Source organism: Crocuta crocuta, unplaced genomic scaffold (genome assembly GCF_008692635.1).
Source record: "Crocuta crocuta isolate KB4526 unplaced genomic scaffold, BGI_CrCroc_1.0 scaffold253, whole genome shotgun sequence".
Lineage (NCBI taxonomy): Eukaryota > Metazoa > Chordata > Mammalia > Carnivora > Hyaenidae > Crocuta > Crocuta crocuta.
The window spans coordinates 4,463,353-4,484,742 of NW_027529451.1; positions in this window are offsets into that span (position 1 = coordinate 4,463,353).

A 21,390-nucleotide genomic window follows, 5' to 3' on the forward strand; every position below is an offset into this window, starting at 1 on the left:
GCAGAGCAAGGGACAGAGAGAAGTCCAAGCAGGCTCTAAGCCATCAGTGCAGAGCCTTACCTGGGGCTTGATCTCATGAACCACATGATCATGACCCCAGCTGAGATCAAGAGTCCGCAGCTTAACTGGCTGAGCCGCCCAGGGACCCCTAGAGAGGTTCTTTTGATGAGGGATTGATGTCTGGGCAGAGACAATGAAGGGAGTAGCCTCTCTGGGGACAAGTTGGTTCAGGCAAGGGGCCAAGTAGCTGTCAAGGCCCTAAAGGCAGTGCAGCTGGGAGAGCAGAGCACTGCATGGGGTGGACAAGGAGAGTGTCAGGAGCAGTGTCATGAGGTGGGAAGCAGCAGGGAGTTACGTCACTTTGTGGTCCACCGGAAGGAATTTGGAACTTATTCTGAAGCCATTTAAAGACTGTGAGCCAAGGAGTGACTTCATTCTTAAAAGGGTCACCCTGGGCAATGCATCAGCGTCATCGAGGCAAAGGGGGAATGAGAGTGAGCAGTGGGGAGTGAAAGAATAACTTGCGCAGGAGATGGGGGTGATGAAAATAAAGCAGCAGCAGTGGGGGCGGGGTGTGTGCTCGGACTGTGGGATTCCGGGTGCGTGTGTGCAGAAAGTGGAACAGCGATCTTAACCTAATGACTGGGACGCGTCCACCACCGTTGTTGTTACCAGACGTGCTTCTGCAAACACATCCCCTTCCTCCACTCAGGAGAGAATCTTTCCTCTTGGGCAAAGAAAGGGAGGAAAAAGCAAAGCAAAGAAGTAGAACACAGGATTAGATAGGAGTAAGGACAGAAAAGAAGACATGAAGACAACAGAGGCACAAAAATAGAAGAGGCATGAAAACCAACGGAAGAGAAACAAGCAAGAAGGAGAGACAGATATCCTCCATCCTTCTGGCTTATTCTTCTGTTGCCCTCTCTGCTCATAGCAGAAAAGTAAAAGAAAGGTTAAATGCTTCTGCAGGCAAAGCTCTCTTGGAAAATACCAGTAACTGTTTTGGTCTCGGTGGACGTGTGCACAATGCCAGGCTGAAGGAGCAGAAATAAAATTTCTGTCAAGAGACATGAAGACCGGTTCTGGAAGGTGAGCTACATGCTCCGAGATCTAAATTCGACCCATCATCACTTCTGATAAAGCCCAAGTCCCCTGCACACTAATAGGTGCTGGCCCAGAATGCTATTTTCCCTGACATCTTCCAGAAAAGAAAAATCTCATTTCCAAAGAGACAGAAATTCTCCCCGTCTCTTAGGTCTCTTCCAAAACTGTAGAGCTGATTTTATGAAGTGTTTCATGAAGTCACAGTACCCTTGGGGGTAACCCGAAACCATTGTTTTCACAAGGGGGAAGAAAAGCAACCGGATGCCACATTGCGCTGGAGAATATAATCATATCCCCGTTGCCAGCGTGGGTGAGAACATTCCCTGACCATTGTAGCTTTTTGATACTGTCAGTGAAGGAAACGTCGGTCATAAATCCTGATGAAAGATTACAGGAGCCATTTCCACCTCAGAGCATTGCAATGTGTTTAAGTGTTTAACATAATCTTAAAATGCAATAACCACCTTCCTCTAATTGAATCTTCAGTCTTCAGCTGTCAGCACAGATGCTCGAAGTTGGTAAATGGCGAAAGGAAAAAATAAAGAAGTGCTTGGTGCAGAGACCAAAGGTACTTTCATTTCCCTCGAAGCCAGGCTTAATCAACAGTTGCAGAGAGGCGCACAGCAGCCTGTTTGTGTGAAATGTTGCCGGAAGGAATTAAACTGAAAAAGAAAAAAAGTCTTTTCCCTTTAGAAATTGCAAAGTTCCAACCGGGACATCTTATGTAATAGATCCACTTCTCTACTGTGAGCATGCGATCTATTTATGCAACTTCCTTCAATTAATGAAAACCCAGGGGTACCCGAGTGGCTCGGTTGATTAAGCGTCTGACTTTGGCTCAGGTCATGGTCTCATGGTTCGTGGGTTTGAGCCCCGTGTCAGGCTCTGTGCTGACAGCTCAGAGCCTGGAGCCTGCTTCAGATTCTGTGTCTCCCTCTCTCTCTCTACCCCTCCTCTGCTCACACTCTGTCTCTCTCTCTTTCTCTCTCAAAAATAAATAAAAATTTTGGGGCGCCTGGGTGGCTTAGTCGGTTGAGTGTCCGACTTTCACTTAGGTCATGGTCTCGCGGTTCGTGGGTTCGAGCCCCGCGTCGGGCTCTGTGCTGACTGCCAGCTCAGAGCCTGAAGCCTGTTTCAGTCTGTGACTCCCTCTCTCTCTGACCCTCCCCTGCTCACGCTGTCTCTCTCTCTCTCTCTCCTAGAAATAAATAAAACATTAAAAATAAATAAATAAATAAAAATTTTAAAAAATAAATAAAAGCCCAAAATAAGGGCCATGCAAATCCAACGTTGTCAACTTCGATCACTCTCAAACATTTTCTGCACTCTCTCCCTCTTTGTTATTTGTTCTCTCCATACCCTCCTCTTTTCTTGTCCTACCAAACCCCAAACTCCCAGAGGCCCTTTCAGGCTGATCTACAAAGGGATGGTTGCAACAGCCTCTGTGGCTCCAGGCCTGCTCTCACCTTCCGCCAAAACTTGGTTAACAAGAGTTCTTTTCCAGCCTGAAAGTTTGAATTCCATTTTCTTGTCTTCACCTCTTCAGAAGGACAGGATGTTAATGGCTCACGGTCTACTAGGAAAAGCTTTTATCTGGGCTGAGGAGTGGGCTTTTGAAGGAAGACCATTGGCCTCCATCAAGTTCGGAAAATACAGTGGGGCCTTCTCCACCATTTGAAATAAGGTGTTCTCTCTCTTTCTGTATCTCTCTCTCATACACACACACACACACACACACACACACACACACATACACACACACAATCTACTGGGAGAAAGGCTTTGGGTTTTATCAGTACTTTGACTCTGGAAACTAAGCAACTATCATTTCAGCAGAGATCTCCTCCTTAGGAGTTCAAGGTCAACAGGCAGGTGGCTGCCTCTAACAAATTAAGTGTTCCAGTAGCTTCTCATTTTTATCTCCTCCTGGAGCAGAATCCAGCTGAGTACATTAGATGTGAGGACAGAACCCAGTAAACATGGACTTTGAATAATCACTTCTTAGATAGCCCACACTCATATCTCATATATCAACTGGTGACAGGCAAGCAATGCAAGGAAGCCATGGGAAGGAAGCCCATTAATCACTGACTGATGATGCCAGCAGAAAGGGCTTCTGGGTGGCATGTCAGCACTGGAAGAATAAAGTCATTTAATTATACTACAAATTAAATTGCATTTGATTACATTAATTCATATAGTAATTCTAGACTTCCCTAGGTTTTGTAATCTTTTTAAAGATTTTTTTATTTTTAAGTAATCTCTACACCCAGCATGGGGTTTGAACTTACAACCCTAAGACCAAGAGTTTTGTGCTCCAGTGACTAAGCCAGCAAGCTGCCCCAGTTTTGTAATTTTTAAAAATCATATCCTTCCTCATCCTCCTCCCTAACTGCCTGAACTACTTCTTAACCGAAGCAATTCTCAGGGACAAGAACATATACCAAACCCCCAGGGAAGTGGAAATCTCAAATGACAAAAAAATGACCTTATTGAAAATTAATATTCCACTTGAAAGAACATTTGTGTGAGATTATTTTGAAAATACTATCATTTAAATGTGGTTCCTTCACAATGTGAAAAAAACACAAGCTTGCTTCAATGTGAGGAAATATCTCTCGATTGAAAAAAGCTAGCTTACTTTTGGGAGCAGCCAGTAAACATTATATGGTCTTTTCTTGCTGAAAAATATGGGGTTTCCATTTTTCTTTAACAGCATGTCAAATATGTATTAATCATGTGCTCAGTTGAAATCTATTAGACAAAAGCTAATGTGTTCAATTATGCAAAAATACATTTATAAATATATTTTTATTAATATATAAAATGTAATATGCTATGTATTTTACTATGTATTATTCTATGTATAATATGTAATATACAAGTGTATGTACTATGTATAAATAAATATAGAGAGATTGGCACAACCCAATGAAAAGCCTAGAATAGGTATGCCTTTTGAACGACAAAGCTATTAGGAGAGAATATAAATGTTTCTACCAATTCAAATATTTCCATAATACTCTTGGCAGAAATTGCTCATTGAGTAATCCAACCCTCATTCTTACCTCTTTTCCTTGTCACTTTCTCGTCGCTAGACACTTGCTTTCTCAGCTTCCCTTGCTGTTGGAGAGACAACTGGTCAACTTCTGCCCAGAAAGGCTTAATGACAAATTTTGGCGGGAGATCATAGCAAAGTTTTGTTTCTCGAGCAAAAGGCTAGATGGTGTTAGCATGATACCGTCTCTTTTTCTTCTTCTTTAAATGTGGATGTGATGCCTTAAAATACAGGCACCATCTTGTCCCTGTAGAATGATGAACATGAATGAGGAAGGCTGAGCATAAAGCAAGAAAGAGCGATCCTGGTCCTAGGTATTACTCAGCTATCATTCCCACTATTTCCTTTCAGAATGCACCCAATGGCATTCTTAACTGACATGAAGTCTATGAGCCCTAGACTGACACTGAAATGTAACAAAAACTCAAGCCCTCCAAGGTAAATGCAAATAATGGCAAGATGGACAGTGACAGATAAGAGGCCAGGGAAAGTAGTCAGCATTGTCTAACCCAAAAGAGCCTGAGGGAATCTCCTAGCACTTTGATTTGATGTTCTTTTAAGAGTTCAAATAAGATTGAAAGAAAGAGTCTTTGAAATACTGCACCTTGCCAACGGGAACAATCTGAGAAATTAGCCAAGTTATTTATTTATTTATTTATTTATTTATTTATTTATTTATTTATTTAAAAATTCTTTAATGATTATTTATTTTTGAGAGAGAGACAGAGTGCAAGCAGGGGAGGGGCAGAAAGAGAGGGAGACACAGAATCTGAAGCAGGCTCCAGGCTCTGAGCTGTCAGCAGAGAACCCAACGCGGGGCTCGAACCCATGGCCAGGACCGTGAGATCATTAGCTGAGCTGATGTCACACACTTAACTGACAGAGCCACCCAGGCTCCCCTAAATTAGCCAAGTAGTAAGTTTAAAAGCAGAACCAAAAACAAGCCCGATCAACCCACTATTCGGAAAGTTGCTTAGAGGAGAATGGGGGAAACAGGAATAGAGAGCAGAAAGGAGGGAGGAAGAGAAGAAAGGATCATCTTTATCGCATCAGAAGCCCTTAGAGGGGGGACGCCTCCTACTGGGTAGATATTGGTGCTCACTTCAATCCAAAAAACCCTAAATTTTTGTGCATACTACATTTTTTCTGCACCCAGACTCCCAGGATGCTGTCACTCACCACTGTCAGAACCTGGGTCTCTCTGTCAGAGGACTGTCCTTAGTTCTAGACCGCCCTTTGTCTGCGTGCACGGACAGCCAAGAGAGCCTGGGAGCTTGTGCACTGCGGAGCCAGCCTTCAACCACTGATGGGCACGAGAGTATAAGTACTTCAGCTCCCTCCTCTCTGCTTGAGACTACTACCTTCTCCCGAGTTCTGCAGCTTGGACACAGTCCTTGGTGAGACTGTGCTTGATTCTGCCCTGCTGACCAGCTTCCTTCTCTTCACCAGCAGACCTCCCCACCGCCTTCCCGCCTCATCCCAGGAATTCTTTCTAATAAAGCACTTTAACGTACATCTTGGTCCCTGGATCTGCTGATAGTGACCCTTACCTAAAACCTCTTTTCTATGGGGTGAAACAATTGCTCACCTGAGGCCAGCAAACATAAAAGCAAAAGAAGCTAGACAGATAGTCAAAAAAGAAAATGGGAAGAGTTTTGCCAAAAGTCAGAAACAGGAGCCGTAGTTCTCTCGGTGACCATCGCTAGAGTGAGGCAGCGGTGTTTTCCACAAAAGTACGAAACAAACTTGACATCCTTGCTAAACACGAAGCCATTTGGAATGCTTGAACACCTTTATCTCCTATTGCTTACGGTTGGTAAGGGTTGGGGGGCAGCAAAGAAGGGAGAGTGGAAATTCTACCCCAGCTCAGCTGGAAAGTTCCTGAGCCTGGCCCTGGCCCTCTTCCTTTCAAGGAGAAACGGAGAGGAGCTGCAGAGCTCTGTCTATTTGTTTATGAATTTTCCCACCCTAGGTGGGTGACTAGTTGCAACGTTGAATTAGACAGTAGTGTGTTATCCTTCCTGTTAAGGAGCTAGTTTCTGGGCCCCTGGGTGGCTCCCTTGGTTAAGCGTGTGACTTCGGCTCAGGTCATGATCTCACAGTTTGTGGGATCGAGCCCCATGTTGGGCTCTGTGCTGACAGCTCAGAGCCTGGAGCCTGTTTCAGATTCTGTATCTCTCTCTCTCTCTGACCCTCCCTGCTCATGCTATCTCTCTCTCTCTCTCAGAAATAAATAAAAACATTAAAAAAAAAAAAAGGCTAGTCTTTAGTGACTTCAGCTCCAGCCTCACACAAGAAAAGCAGACCATGGCTCAGACTACCTGGCAATTCATGCATCTTCATGCCTAACCCTGTGGGCTGCCTTTTGGGTTATTTTAGATAGAAGATACCAGGTTATTCATCACGGAGCCAACTAGGTTACATCAAACAACTGAAGGATCAGTTTCTGAGGTTCTGGGAAGACTAGAATTCACATAAAGGTTAAAGTTTCTCCTTCTCCTTCTCCTTCTCCTTCTCCTTCTCCTTCTCCTTCTCCTTCTCCTTCTTCTTCTTCTCCTCCTCCTCCTCCTCCTCCTTCTCCTCCTTCTTCTTCTTGGTTTTTAATTAAATAAAGAATCTGAGAACCAACACGCCAAGGGAAATAGGAAACTATTGTATACAATGTGAATATCAGTGTGTCTAACAGGTTCATTCCTTTTTTTTTTTTTTTTACAAATAGTTTATTGTCAAATTAGTTTCCACATAACACTCAGTGCTCATCCCCACAAGTGTCCTCCTCCATGCCCATCCCCCCTCCCCCCCACATCCATCAGTCCTCAGTTTTTGTCAGCATTCAAGAGTCTCTCATGGTTTGCCTCTCTCCCTTTCCCCCACCATTTCCGCCCTTCTTCTCCCCCTTGTTCCTCTGTCAAGTTCCTCCTAATCCTCCTATACGTGCAAACATATGATATTTGTCCTTCTCTGCCTGACTTATTTCGCTCAGCATAACACCCTCAAGGTCCATCCATGTTGCTACACATGGCCAGATTTCATTCTTTCTCATTGCCATGTAGTATTCCATGGTATAGATAAACCACATCTTCTTGATCCATTCATCTGGTGATGGACACTTAGGCTCTTTCCATGTTTTAGCTATTGTGGAGAGTGCTGCTATGAACATTGGGGTACATGTGCTCCTATGCCTCAGCATTTCTGTATCCCTTGGGTAAATTCCTAGCAGTGCTATTGCTGGGTCATACGGGAGTTCTATTGTTAGTTTCCTGAGGAACCTCCACACTGTTTTCCAGAGGGGCTGTACCAGTTTACATTCCCACCAACAGTGTAGGAGGGTGCCCGTTTCTCCACATCCTCGCCAGCATCTAGAGTTCTCTGATTTGCTCATTTTAGCCACTCTGACTGGTGTGAGGTGGTATCTCAGTGTGGTTTTGATTTGTATTTCCCTGATGAGGAGGGATGCTGAGCATCGTTAACAGGTTCATTCCTAATTCACTACTCTAAAAAGAAAATATTCTGCTTTCTTGACAAAAATCAACAATTTCTAGAAAATTTAGCCCCAGAATGAGGAATAACACCTTTAGTAACTCATAATGCTAATTGACCAAGTAGGTATCACCAGAATTCAACAGACATTTCCAAATTCAATGATAAATTGAATTTACTAAATTACTAAAATAAGAACCATATTTAGCATTAAAAAAAAAAAGATAAGGGGTTCCTGGGTGGCTTAGTCAGTTAAGCGTCGGTCCAACTTTGGCTCAGGTCATGATCTCACAGTCTGTGGGTTTTGAGCCCCAGGTTGGGCTCTGTGCTGACAGCTCAGAGCCTGGAGTCTGCTTCAGATTCTGTGTCTCCCTCTCTCTCTGTCCCTCCCCTGCTCCTGTGCTCTCACTCTCTCTCTCTCAAGATAAACATTAAAAAAAAAAAAAAAGATGAGTAGAATGATTCCACAGAAAAGAGATGAACTTGGGCCTTTCTGTAAGGTTTTATCAAATGTACTTTTAGACCAATGATAACAGTTTGTAATTAGTCCACAAGATAAATTAATTTTAAAATGGATTATACTAAGGAGATAAGACCAGTTTGAATAAGGTCAAAAGTTTACTTTTTATGGCCACAGGAGGTCACTTTACTTGTACTTTTCTTTTTTTGTTGAAGTGGTAAGTTTTGACAAATGTATATACCCATGTAACCATCACCAAGATAATGATTGAAAAAGTCTTTTGTGCCGCAGCAAGTCTGCCCTGTCCCTTTCCAGTCCATCTCCAGCCTCCTAGAGGAGCCACTCTTGATTTCTATCGCCTATTTTGTCTTCATGTAAATTAATCAACAAATATGTGCTCTTTTGTGCCTGTCTTCTTTTACTCAGCATCATGTGATTGTGATTCACCCGCATCCCTGTATGTAATGCTAATGTGGTCATTTTTGTTGCTCTGTAGTACTATTCAGTTGTATAAATTCGCTACAATGTATTTTACCTATTCCTTTGTTGATGGACGTTTGGGTTGTTTCCAGTGTTTGGTTATTATGAATAAGGTTGCTATGGACATGCTCATACAGGTTTTTTTTGTGGGCATGTTTTCATTTCTCTTAGGTAATACCTAGAAGTAGAACTTTTCACTGTAGGATAGGATTGACCTTAACTGTGTAAGAAACTTCCAACAGTTTTCCCAAGTGGTTGTACTATCTTCCACTCCTCCTAGCAACATAGAAAGACCCCAGTTGCTCTACACCGTTGACAAGATTTGGTAATGATGGTCTTTCTGGTTTTAGCTATAGAGTGGATACTATAGATCGACATCATTTTGAAATAACAAAACAGACGCAGATCTCAGTTACTGTCCCTCCCAATTTGCAGTGAATTCTTACCACCTTGTAGTTGACTCCGGATTTACATCCTTTGCCCACAAACTCTAAAACACGCAGCTGTTTAGAGCATTAATAAGCTGTGCATATTGCCCTAGATAAGCGAGCGCTTCTGTTTCTGCAAACACTTTAACTGTATTTCCTGGCACGGGTAGGACGGTCCATCCTGCAGAGAGGACCCACGATTGCGAGGGGAGCTTGGCGGCCTTGCGCATGGCTGCGAGCCTCGCTGTCAGTGGTCGCCCGCGGGCATCTGCGTCCTCCCAGGCGGCAGCTTCAGCGGGGTCATGCCTTCCGCCCCCGGTTCTGCATCCTGCGGGGGGCGGCCTGTGGCCCCCGCGGTGCCTCTCTCCACGCGGAGCCTCCCACGCAAACCCGACATTCCGCTCACACACCCGCCTCCACCGCGGGTCCCCAGCACCGGAGAATCGCCTCGTTGTCCGGGACCCAGTGCAGGTCCTCCGTGCGGGACGTGCTGCCAAAGGCGTGGGGCTCCGGCCTCGTGCACAGGCCATAGGCGCAGCCCACCGGCTTCTCGGCATCACGGCAAGTGGCCACCTCGAAGGACGTGACACCGCCTCGGGGATTGGTGCTTGGTTCAGGTGGCAATCAATGCATGGAATTTCCCCACTGCAGGAAATGATTCAGGAATGGGCGTCAGACCACATTACGGACAAGAATGCATGAGGTGATTTTCTGGGAGCTTTCGGGAAATAATTTTTCTTGCTCTCACGAAAGAGCTCTTAGAAACCGCTTATCTCGTTCTGAGTGCAAAAGAGGTTAAGTCCTGAAGGACTAGTGGCAGCCATAAAATGGAACGGACATACCAGGGCTTCATGGAAATAAACTGAGACCTCGATGGCACTGCTAAGCCAAAGAAAAACCAGCTTGAAACCTCACTTACCTCTGGACTCTGCTCAAGTGAGTCTTGACATTACCCACATTGTTCAAGACACTTTGATCTCAAACCTAATAATGCCTGTGATCTAATGTAGGAACCAATATGGAAACCAAGCTCACATTCAATCCCTAGAGCTGGTCCTGGGCCAGTCCATAAAGCCACTTAAGTTTGCCTCTGGGGTAATTCAAACATCTCCCACCCTTCTGCTGGTTTTCTATTGAAACTCTGCTTCCTTTCGTCTCTCTGTCACCCCTCCATCTGCTCTCATCTTCTACCCTTGTTTCTCCCCCTCCTCTCTCTTATTTAAAGCAAAGTAAAATACTACTGCTACTACTACTACTAGTAGTAGTATTAACAGAGCAAAGTTCAAAGTGCTCCATCTCAACGTACTCTCAGTTCAGGAAAAAAAAAAAGGGTGGTGGAGAATCCTGATTCACAGTAAAGTATTGGTGACTGATATATTTCCATGTAACAGAAGAAAAGCTACAACATAGTCCAATGGTCCTGATAATTGGTGGGGTTGCTAACATTGGTGATTGATATATTTCTATGTAATTGAAGTAAAGCTACAACATAATCCAATGATCCTGATAATGGTGCGATTACGAACATTGTCTATAGCAAATCAATGAGCAATATTGCTCTTGAACCCTTTCCCATCGAGTTGTGCAAGCAGGTACCATTTACACCTCCACAGTTAATGTGTCTGCCACTCCACCTCCTTCAGTTTTTATTTTAGGCCTGCCCTATGGCAGCATCTGGACGAAGGCCATGACATCTCCATCCTACTAAGATGGTAGGAGCTAAAAATAACAAAGCAAGTGAGCAACTGGAAAGCATCCCGTCATTAAATATTCAGGAACCAAAATGTATCTGATTGTGTCACCTCATAAAGTCTCTGCCCTTCAGAAGTCTACAGGATCAGAGCTGGGTATGCCAGTGGGGTGAAATAAACACCCTTACTGTGTCCCTTACTTCTTACACTTGAACTGATCCACTTTTCCTACAGTAGAATTTTAACTTCTGAGCCCTCCAACATGTCCTCCATTCTCACATCTTGACCTTTACAGGATTGGCCCCTAGTTTCCTTCTCCCTTTGTTCAGATGGTCCAGTTCGTTGGTCAACCAGATTGTTAAATGTTCGTTTTCTTGGGATGGACATTTGGCCTATAAAAATGTACAAAATTTGAAGCCTACTTATCTTTCAGGGGTTTGGATCACCCAGCGAAGACCCCATATCTCAGGAACTTTAGGACCTGTCCTATCCATGTCTCTAGACTGGGCTGGCCACATCCTTCTCAATTCCATCCACTCACTTTGGTTAGATTTCCAAATCCCAAGGGGTTTGTACAGCCCCAAGGGGTTTGATTCCACATCAACTATGTCCCCAGAAGACTTCAGATGTCTTCATGTCTTCTTTGGGCCCCAACATTACTGCCTTAGAGGAGAATCCTTTTCCCCTATGGAACTAAGATCACGTGTCTTTGAGCCTGTGTGATTGGGCCACCTTCATGGTCAGGAAACCTTCCTTACAGTTGACTGAAGTCTCCCTCAAGCCTGATTTCCCTTTGACTGTCCTCCCTCAAGCCTTTAGAACCACATAGAGTGAGCAGTCACCGGGGACTGTGGTCTATCAGCGCCTTGCAGTGAACGCAGTAGAACCAGCTGCAGGCTGCTGCAGAATCTGTCTGATAACGGAACATTCAGATCCGGGCGGATGGATATTGTACTTGGAGGAAATGCTGTCACGTGACCCAAGTTCCTGCTCTGAGGAGAGAACATACAGATGTTCACATACCCGAGCAGCCATGGTGTTTCCAAGTGGATAAAAAGCACGTTATCATTTCCTATCCTTCACAGTCTTCAAGCCAGAGGACAACTCAGGCAATCCAAAGGAAATGAGGCTTGTGAGCAAGGAGAGAAGCTTCATATGTACCCTAAGCAATAGATCTCCTTTCTTTATACATTTCACATGTATAAAGAGAATGGTATTTATTTAGTTCTTGTTTTAAAAAAGTTATTTGTTTAAAGTCAAGTTAGTTAACATACGGTGTTATTTAGTTCTTATTAATAATGACCTTTACCTTTGGATGAAGCAAATATGTCATTGTAATCTTAATGTGATTTCAACAGAACATTTCATACCTCCTAAAAGGTTTTGGTGTTTAAACATACTTGAGTAAAATAGATAACATTTCCCCCTCCCTCTCTTCCGATCTCCCTCCCTCCCTTTCCTCCTTGCTTCCGTCTTTCCTTCTTTCTCTTGCTGCTTCCTTGCACCCTCAGCCAAGGCTCCTTAGGGGGCACAGAAAGACCGGGGCTTATTCTCCAAAGATAAGGTTCAACTGCACAAGCATTTCTTGGGTTTTTACTCTGTACGGAGGCTGGCCCTGTACATGCATAAGAATGAACCTAAAGAAACATGAAGTTTAAGGGGCGCCTGGATGGCTTGGTCAGTTAAGCATCGACTTTTGGTTTGGGCTCAGGTCACAGTCTCACAATCTCACAGTTTATGGGATTGAGCCCCATGTCTGGCTTGGCACTGACAGCACAGAGCTTGCTTGGGATTTTCTCTCTCCCCCTCTCTCTGTCCCTACCCTCAGCTGTTCATGTTCTCTCTCTCTGTCAAAATTAATAAACATTAAGGTTAAAAAAAAGAAACATGAAGTTTAAAGACAAAAATATAAATATTTGATCAGAGATACTAAAACCTTTCTGACTAGAATGATCATATTTTTTTTAAAAAATGTTTATTTTAAGAGAGAATGAGAGAGAGCATGCTCAGAGGAGGGGCAGAGAGAGAAAGAGAGAAAGAGAATACCAAGTAGGCTCCGTGCTATAAGCACAGAGCCTGACACAGGGTTCGATTTCATGAACTGTGAGATCATGACCGGAACTGAAATCAAGAGTCGGATGCTTAATCAACTGAGCCACCCAGGTGCCCTGAATGACCATATTTTTAAAAATGAAAAAAAGTCTCATCACGAGATCCTAGGAGAAACCTGGATTCTTTTTCTTTTTTTTTTAATGTTTTATTTATTTCTGAGAGAGAGAGAGAGAGAGATGGCATGAGCAGGGGAGGATTGGAGAGAGAGGGAGACACAGATCCGAAACAGGCTCCAGGCTCTGAGCTAGCTGTCAGCACAGAGCCCAACACGGGGCCTGAACCCACAGACCGTGAGATCATGACCTGAAACGAAGTCAGACGCTCAACTGATTGAGCCACCCAGGCACCCCCCTGGATTCTTTTTCTATTACTAGTTCTCTCTGACATTTCAGGGCACTTTCAATTCCCCTTCATCTTCCCCATTATTTTACACATCATGGGGTTGAAACAAAGTTACCAAAGAGAAGTGCTGAAAATGGGCAGATGTGTCACAGACCGGCTCTTTTCTACCTACTGTCAGTGTCTTCTTCTCCTACATAACACTTGCAAGAAAGTAAGGCTCCAGCTATGGGGATAACCCAGGCTCAGAAATGCAGCCAGTGGACCAAAACCTGCAATGATGTGGACATCGGAAAGATGATAGTAGTCTGAGCATTGATGGGGGTGGGGTGGGGGGGAAATGGGTGATGGGTGTTAAGGAGGGCACTTGCTGGGATGAGCACTGGGTGTTGTATGTAAGCGGTGAATCACTGGATTCTACTCCTGAAACCAAGACTACACTGTATGCTAGCTAACTTGAGAATAAATAAAAAAAATTTTTTTCAGTATATTATGAGGAAAGGTTTTTAAAAAGAGAGAGAGAAAGAGATGATGGTAGTGAGAGATTGCCAGGCAGGTTTGCAAAATACAAGGGGCCAAAATTGATCAATCGCAGAAATTCCAGTCAAACAGAAACCAAGAAGAGACATTGTCAGAGAGGTGGGCGGGTGTGAGACCAGAAGGCACAGCATGGGATATCCCTTCTCTGTACTGTTCTCCAGACAGTAGGTCTCAACTGGGGGCGGTTTTGTTTCCCAGAGGACAAGTGGCCCTGTCTGAAGATATTTTGGGGGTTTTTTTGTTTGTTTGTTTTTAATTTTTTTTTAATGTTTTATTTATTTCTGAGAGAGAAGAAAGACAGTATGAGCAGGGGGAGGGTCAGAGAGAGAGGGAGACACAGAATCCGAAACAGGCTCCAGGCTCTGAGCTGGCTGTCAGCACAGAGCCCGACACGGGGCTCAAACCCATGAACCGTGAGATCATGACCTGAGCCGAAGTTGGATGCTTAACCGACTGAGCCACCCAGATACCCCAAGGGGATATTTTTGGTTATCACAGCTTGTCAGGGTGGGTACTGTGACCAGCAACCCCTGAGCAGTGGCCAGAGGCACTGCTACGCATCTTACACGCCACAGGACAGCCCTCCACGAAAAGAATTCTCTGGCCTAAAGTGTCCATGATGCCAAGCTTAGGAAACTCCACTCTAGAGAGGAGGTAATTACGAGCATCACTGCTTCATCATGTTTATTGTTGTTTTTCTGATTATAAAAAGTACTCAGTCCCATATAAAAATGTTATGTATTTAATCTGGAACATTTATCAATGTATCAAATAAAGTTTTATCATCACCCCATCAATTATGCCTAGAAGTTCATAGTCTGTTTTTTTTCCCCCGCAGCCAGAGATTATGAACTCAAATGTCAACTGCACCTCGGCTGATGTGAAACACCAAAGTACATGATAAAGTACATGCCTTCCCTAATTGCTTCAACCAACAGGAAATGGTTGGACATTATTTTTCTAGAGAAAAAAATAACTGTGGCCAAACTCTTTCCAGGAAAGAGTGATTTCACACTGTTGAAGGGAGAACAACAGTTCCTGACATGTTGAGATAAAATGGAATTTATTTCAGATGAAAAGCTGGGGTCTTGGAGCCCTGCACCTGCCACCCAAACCCAGCAGCACCCACCTCGGGGCCATGAACAGGGCTGTAACCAGCGCCCATTATGAGAAAATTGCAGGAATTAGGAACTCATAGAGATGAAAAGCGTCCCGATTACAGTATGGTGATGGAGGCTGAGACAAGTCAGGATGACAAAGGACCTCCTACGTGAAGGAACCATTTGGCTCGTCTTGGTGTGTTTCCAGATGTCTATCGTGCAGACCAACACATCATCGGCATTACCTCTGAAGCCAGGATGCTGAGTGGCTAGGCGGGCCGGCTGATGCTGTGCCAGGTTGAAGGGCACAGATTTACGTGGGAGATGGCATGTCTAGATTTACATCCTTCTTTTCCAGTTACTAGCTATGGGATGGGAGCAAATCGCTTAACGCCATGTGCTTCATCTGGAAAACGGGCTTTTTGGTTGTTGTAAGCTTTGCAGGAGACATCGCTGGCATTCTGCCAGGTCTCCCAACAATCTTTAGTGTTTTCTGCATCCTTTCTCAGGCTTCTCATTCACACCTACGGATCGCTTTGGAGGACTTGCTCCGCCAACTGGAGCTACTCACCTGCAGGTGCAGAGAACTGGAAGGACCTTGCAGCTTTCTTTACCCTGGTCCTGAGCCCAGGACTGTCAGGGGTCTCAATATGAAAGAAAGCTCAGCAATCAAGTCCTGAGGCCTAATTTACACTGCAGTGCTCCTCTGTGGGATCAGGGCTACAGGAATGTGCTAGAGAGTCCACCTACTTTTCCTTTTCGACCTGCTTCCTCCACTCCCTGATGGGTCAAGGAGCACTGCTTTTAATAAATTGCTTGCTTTTGAATCTTATCTCAGGAAACTTAAATGAGCTAAAACACAGAAATTACTTAGAACAATGCCAGTGCGTAATGAAAGATTAATAAACGATAACAGATAATCCACTTATGATTCTTTAAAAATATTTTTTTGAGTGTTTATTTGTTTACTTTTGAGAGAGAGAGAGAGCACAAGTGAGGGAGGGACCAAGAGAGACAGGGAGACACAGAATCTGAAGCTGGCTCTAGGCTCTGAGCTGTCAGCACAGAGCCTGACGACATGGGGCTTGAACCCACGAACCATGAGATCATGACCCAAACTGAAGTCTGACTCTTAAACAACTGAGCCATCCAGGCACCTCTGACTCTTATTATTAGATGCTGACTTTGTGCCAATACTGTGTCACTTACACTCATTGTATCATTTTAGCCTATCCAAATCTGTCTTTCCTTCGCGAGAGAAGGAAAAGCCAGAAAAATAAGCCAAGCCTGAGCCAGCCAGAGACAAATGAGGACCCAATACCAGAGTCAGACTTCGATATCCAAAGAATTGCAGAATGGATGTTGGGGTAAGCAGGAAGCAGCAAGTCCCAAATATGGGTGGAGTTCACCACCTGCATTTAGAAATGGGATGATATGTGAGAGAGTCAGTGTGTGGGCTGGTAAATCCTGGTAACAAGTTGCTCAGTTGAAGTGACTTTCTGACACAAGGGAAAATGGAGTCCCCAGAGGTAAAGTGACCTGCGAGGGGGGCGGAGCCGAGTAGCCCACATCTGCTACGCCAAGCCCCCTTCCTGGCCATGGGCTCCTCACTTCCCCTGAGCGGGTCATAGTTGAAGACAGGACACTGTTAATGTCCTTAAATGGAAATGAAAGGCACTTACCAAGGAAGCACAGAGGCGGAGTACACTTTCAGGTCAGGAACCCTCTATCAGTCTCTGGCTCTCTGGCCTCCCAGGAGGCAGCTCGCCATAAGACATGTGGAAATCATTTACGAAAAGTCGTAAAAAGTACAATTTTTTTGCTTTTTCCTGTTTTAACGCAGAATATGCCATCTTTTGGGATATTGGTTATTTTGAACTGTAGGCACTTGAAAAACAGCAACTGCAGGGAGAAACTTTCTCTGAACTCTGCTCATCTGCCTCAAGACATGTCTTCTAAGAGGAAATCATTTGTCACAGATCCCTTCTAAGGGAGTGTCAGCCCAACGTAGGACTGAGTCTTGTTGCAGAGGAGGGGGCTAGAGTTGACCCTACACTGTCAGACACTATCCTATCTCTCATCTGTTCTTCTGAGGCCTGTTCATCTTTCCTAAACATCCTTTACTATAAAGGCCTATGTCCTCCTTCCCTCCCCCACTAAGCTACTTTTCATCTGAATTCTAACTAAGCCACCCACGGAGTTACTCAGTTTTCCTGGGTATGTCCACATGTATATATAAGGGACACACATTGATAAACTTCAGATTGTTTTTCTCTTGTTAATCTTTTATTATGGGACTATCAGATAAGAACTCAGAAACGTAGAGAGAAAATGATCTTTCCTCCATTACAATAGCATGTCAATACAACTAAATGACCTGTTCCCTGAACGGAAGGGCGCTCTGTTCTGCGTTCTTTGAAACACCGTATAGTATTTGACCCTGGGCCTTCTACCCTGTGGGTCCTCAACATTAGTCAACTGACTCATGTTTCACTGTAGGGGTTTATCCTATAGAAACAGAGCTGGGGGGGTGGGGGAAGGCAAAAAAGACAATGTGAATCATCAGTGTTGAATTACAATGTGACCGTCACAAACCACTTTTCATCAGCCTCATCTCCAGCTCCTATTTCCTTAACTTTTCCTTGTCCTTCTTAGTATTTCAAATAGGGTGGTTGTGGGTTTTTTCCCCTTAAGAGAGTTGACTTCTTATTTATTTATTTATTTATTTATTTATTTATTTTCAAAGTTTATTCATTTTTGAGAGGGATTGAGAGAGTGCACACAGGGAAGGAACAGAGGGGGAGACAGAATCTCAAGTTCAATGTAGGGCTCAACTCCCGAACTGTGAGATCATGTCCTAAGCCAAAGTCAGACACTTAACCGAATGAGCCACCCAGGTGCCTCTTGACATTGATATTAAATGTATTTAGTCCATAAACATAGTCTATCCCTCCACTTATTTAGGTCTTAATTCATTTCCATCATCGGTGTTTTGTGGTTTTCATTGTGGAGGTCTTACAAGTCTTTTATTAGATTAGTAGGGGGTTGGTACATTTTCAAATTATTTTATATTATTTTAGTTTTCATCATGATCAGTGTACTCTTCGATCCCCATCCTTTACTTAACCCATCTTCCCACCCACCTTCCCTCTGGTAACCATCAGTTTGTTCTCTACAGTTAAAGAGTCTGTTTCTTGGTTTCTCTCTCTCTCTCTCTCTTTCTTTCCCCCCATTGTTCATTTGTTTTGTTTCTTAAATTCCATATATGAGTGAAATCATATGGTATTTGCCTTTCTCTGACTGACTGATTTTGCTCAGCAGTATACTCACTAGCTCTATCTGTGTTGTTACAAAGGCAAGATTTCATTCTTTTTATGGCTGAATAATATTCCATTGTATACATATACCACATCTCCTGTATCCATTCATCTATTGATGGACACTTGGTCTGCTTCCATAGTTGGGCTATTGTAGATAATGCTGCAATAAACATAGAGGTGCATGTATCCCTTTGAATTAGTGTTTTTGTATTTTTGGGGTAAATATCCAGTAATGCAATTCCTAGATTGTAAGGTAGATGCCTTTAATTTTTTGTGGAACCCACCCCCCAGAAATTTTCCACAATGGCTGCACCAATATGCATTCCCACTAACGAAGTGCAAGAGGGTTCCTTTTTTTCCACATCCTTGCCCACACTCGCTGTTTCTTTATTGTTGATTTTAGGTATTCTGACAGGTGTCAGGTGATATATCATTGTCGTTTGATTTGCATTTCCCTGATGATAAGTAATGCTGAGCTCCTTTCCATGTGTCTGTTAGTTCTCTGGATGTCTTCTTTGGGAAAACGTTTATTCAGGTCCTTAGCCAATTTTCAATTGGGTTATTTGGAGGGGTGTTGTATCAGTTCTTTAAATATTTTGGATACTAACTCTTCAGACAGGGTGTTTTCTATTCTTCCTGTCTCCTCAGTGTTTGCATGGTTGGTATAGGGAGACAACAAAAAAACCCTGCATGTCCCCACCTCCCCCCCTCCCTCCCAATAATGTAAGTGTGTAGGTGGAATGTTGTTTCTGCTTGGGGACAAATAAGTGGAACACAATATGTCACAACAAACACTGAGGTGGCAATCACTATGGACTGAACGTTTGCACGTTCCCACCTGCCTCCCCATATTAATGCGTTGACACCTACTCCTCAGTGTGCTGATATGAGGAGCTGGGCCTTTGGGAGGCGACTAGATCACAGGGGCAGGGTCCTCATAAACGGGATTAGTGTTCTTGAATTAGACACCCCAGAGGGCTTCCTGCTTCTGCTCCATGAGGACATAGTGAATTGCTGTCTATGAACCAGGAAGTAGGCCCTCACCAGAACCCAACCGTGCTGGCATCAGACCCTTCCACACTCCAGGACAAATCAATTCCTGTTGTCTTTCGGCCACCCAGTGTATGGAATTTTGTGGTAGCAGCCTGAATGGACCAACACAGTGATCAGTGTTTTCTATGCTTTTGCTGTGCCCCTATCCAGTTGTGAGGGCCTGTGCAGGTCACCGGTATGTCTCTGGGACTTGGTGAAATGAAGGGATCAGGCTAGATCTTCACTATCCAAGAAATGGTACTAGCCACATATGGCTATTTAAATTTAAATTAATTATAATTAAGTAAAATTAAATAAAATTCGGTTTTTTAGTCCCACTGGCCACATTTGAAGGGCTGTATAGCCACCGGTATCTAGCAGCTACCACACTAGACAGTGCAGGTATATAATGTCTCTATCCTTGCCAATGTTTCTAATAGCACCAGATTAATGGGCTCACAGATGTTTTCTACCTCCAAGACTCAACGACTCCACACCTAGGGTAAGGAAACAAGTTCACACAGACTGAAAATATGAGTCAATGAATTCAATCTCTGCGTATTCTAATGTAATTGTGGGAAGAGAAGTAAAATGGCCATGTATTATTCGGAGATCTAGACACACGAAAAACAAAAAAAAAAAACAAAAATTGCAAGGCACTTTGAAGGTAATTTGAAGAGCTTTATTCTGGCTGGAATGACCTTGAAAGCAAGAACATTTAAGTCTAACATGGCACTATCAATATCCTGGCGGGGCAAGGACGAGATCTAATGTTTCATGGCTACATCGGGTGGTGTTCGGCAGCTTTTCCCAGGCCTCATATCCACATAGCCCTCACCAGTTTATCAATGTGTCTCCGGCTGGCTGTTGCTAGACACAGAAGTGACTCCTCTGAGACAGCCCCCAGTAATGCTGTCCAAGACCAGCCATCACCCAAGCCACAAAATCCACTTTGATTCTGAAGTCATATATGTCCTCAGTTATCTGAGGCATGGTTTCTTTTCTTTTTCTTTTTTTTCTTCTCTTTTCTTTTCTTTTCTTTTCCTTTCTTTTCTTTTCTCTTTTCTTCTCTTCTTTTCTTTTCCTTTAAAATTTTTTAGAGGGAAAGAGAGAGTGTGAACAAGGGAGAGGGGCAGAGAGAGAGAGAGAGAATCTTAAGCAGGCTCCACCAAGAGCCTAAGACAAGGCTTGACCCCAGGAGCCTGGGATCATGACCTGAGCCAAAATCAAGATTCGGAAGCTCAACTAGCTGAGCCACTCATGTGCCCCTGAAGCAAGGATTCTTAAACAAAATGTGGTGACACGGTCCTGTCATGATCATCTGTGACAAGACTTGGCAGCATGTTACTGTTAATAAAGTGTGAATGTTTGCATTCTCTTTACTTTATTGTGATGTTATGATTATTTACTAAGAATAACAATTGGTATTGATTGCTTATGATATTGATTATGAGGTCCCAGGGACTGTGCTTGATAGCGTACATCTCATAGCTCATTCATTCATCAAAACAACCCTAAAAGTGAATGTGGGTATATTTTACCACTGCCCTACTCGACAGAAGATGTACAGGCTCATCAAATCTGTGCCTCACCTCTCCGAATCTTCCTGGTGTCTACAAACCCAACCTACATCAGGAGTGGGGGAATGTGGAATGTTTATGGTTCATGTGGAATGTGTCACAGAGCACTGCATACATTAAGGCCAGATAGGCATCACTTCTGTTGGATGATGACTGGACAATATGGCCTCTTTACTGCCTGCTGAGGCCGAGGTGTCTTGCCTGGATGGCTGGTGCAGCTACTCAGCACAGGCAGTACTCCTCACTGGAATGGAAGCTGGTGGCTCCATGGCACTAAGTACCCACTCGGCTTCTTGGTGCCAGCAGCAGAGAATGTTCGTGCTGGCTGGTGGGGCCCAGAAGCCTCTGAGTCTCTCTGTGGACCCTCTAGACCTGGTTCCTCTATCTCAGGACCCACCGACCTATTCCTCGAAGACAGAGCAGTGGTGAAACTTATCCACATAATTTCATATAGTCTAATTTCATAGAGTTGTTTTGAGGAATGAATGAGGTATGAGATATATCTCATTTTGCACTGTGCTTGGCATATATTAAAGATTCAATAACTAGCCCCCATTATGAGGATGATCATCATCACTGTTGATAATAGTAATTGTAATGGTAGTAATGACATGGATAATACAAACGTTGGTATTTTATTGTTAGTAACTCATTCTTTACAAACTC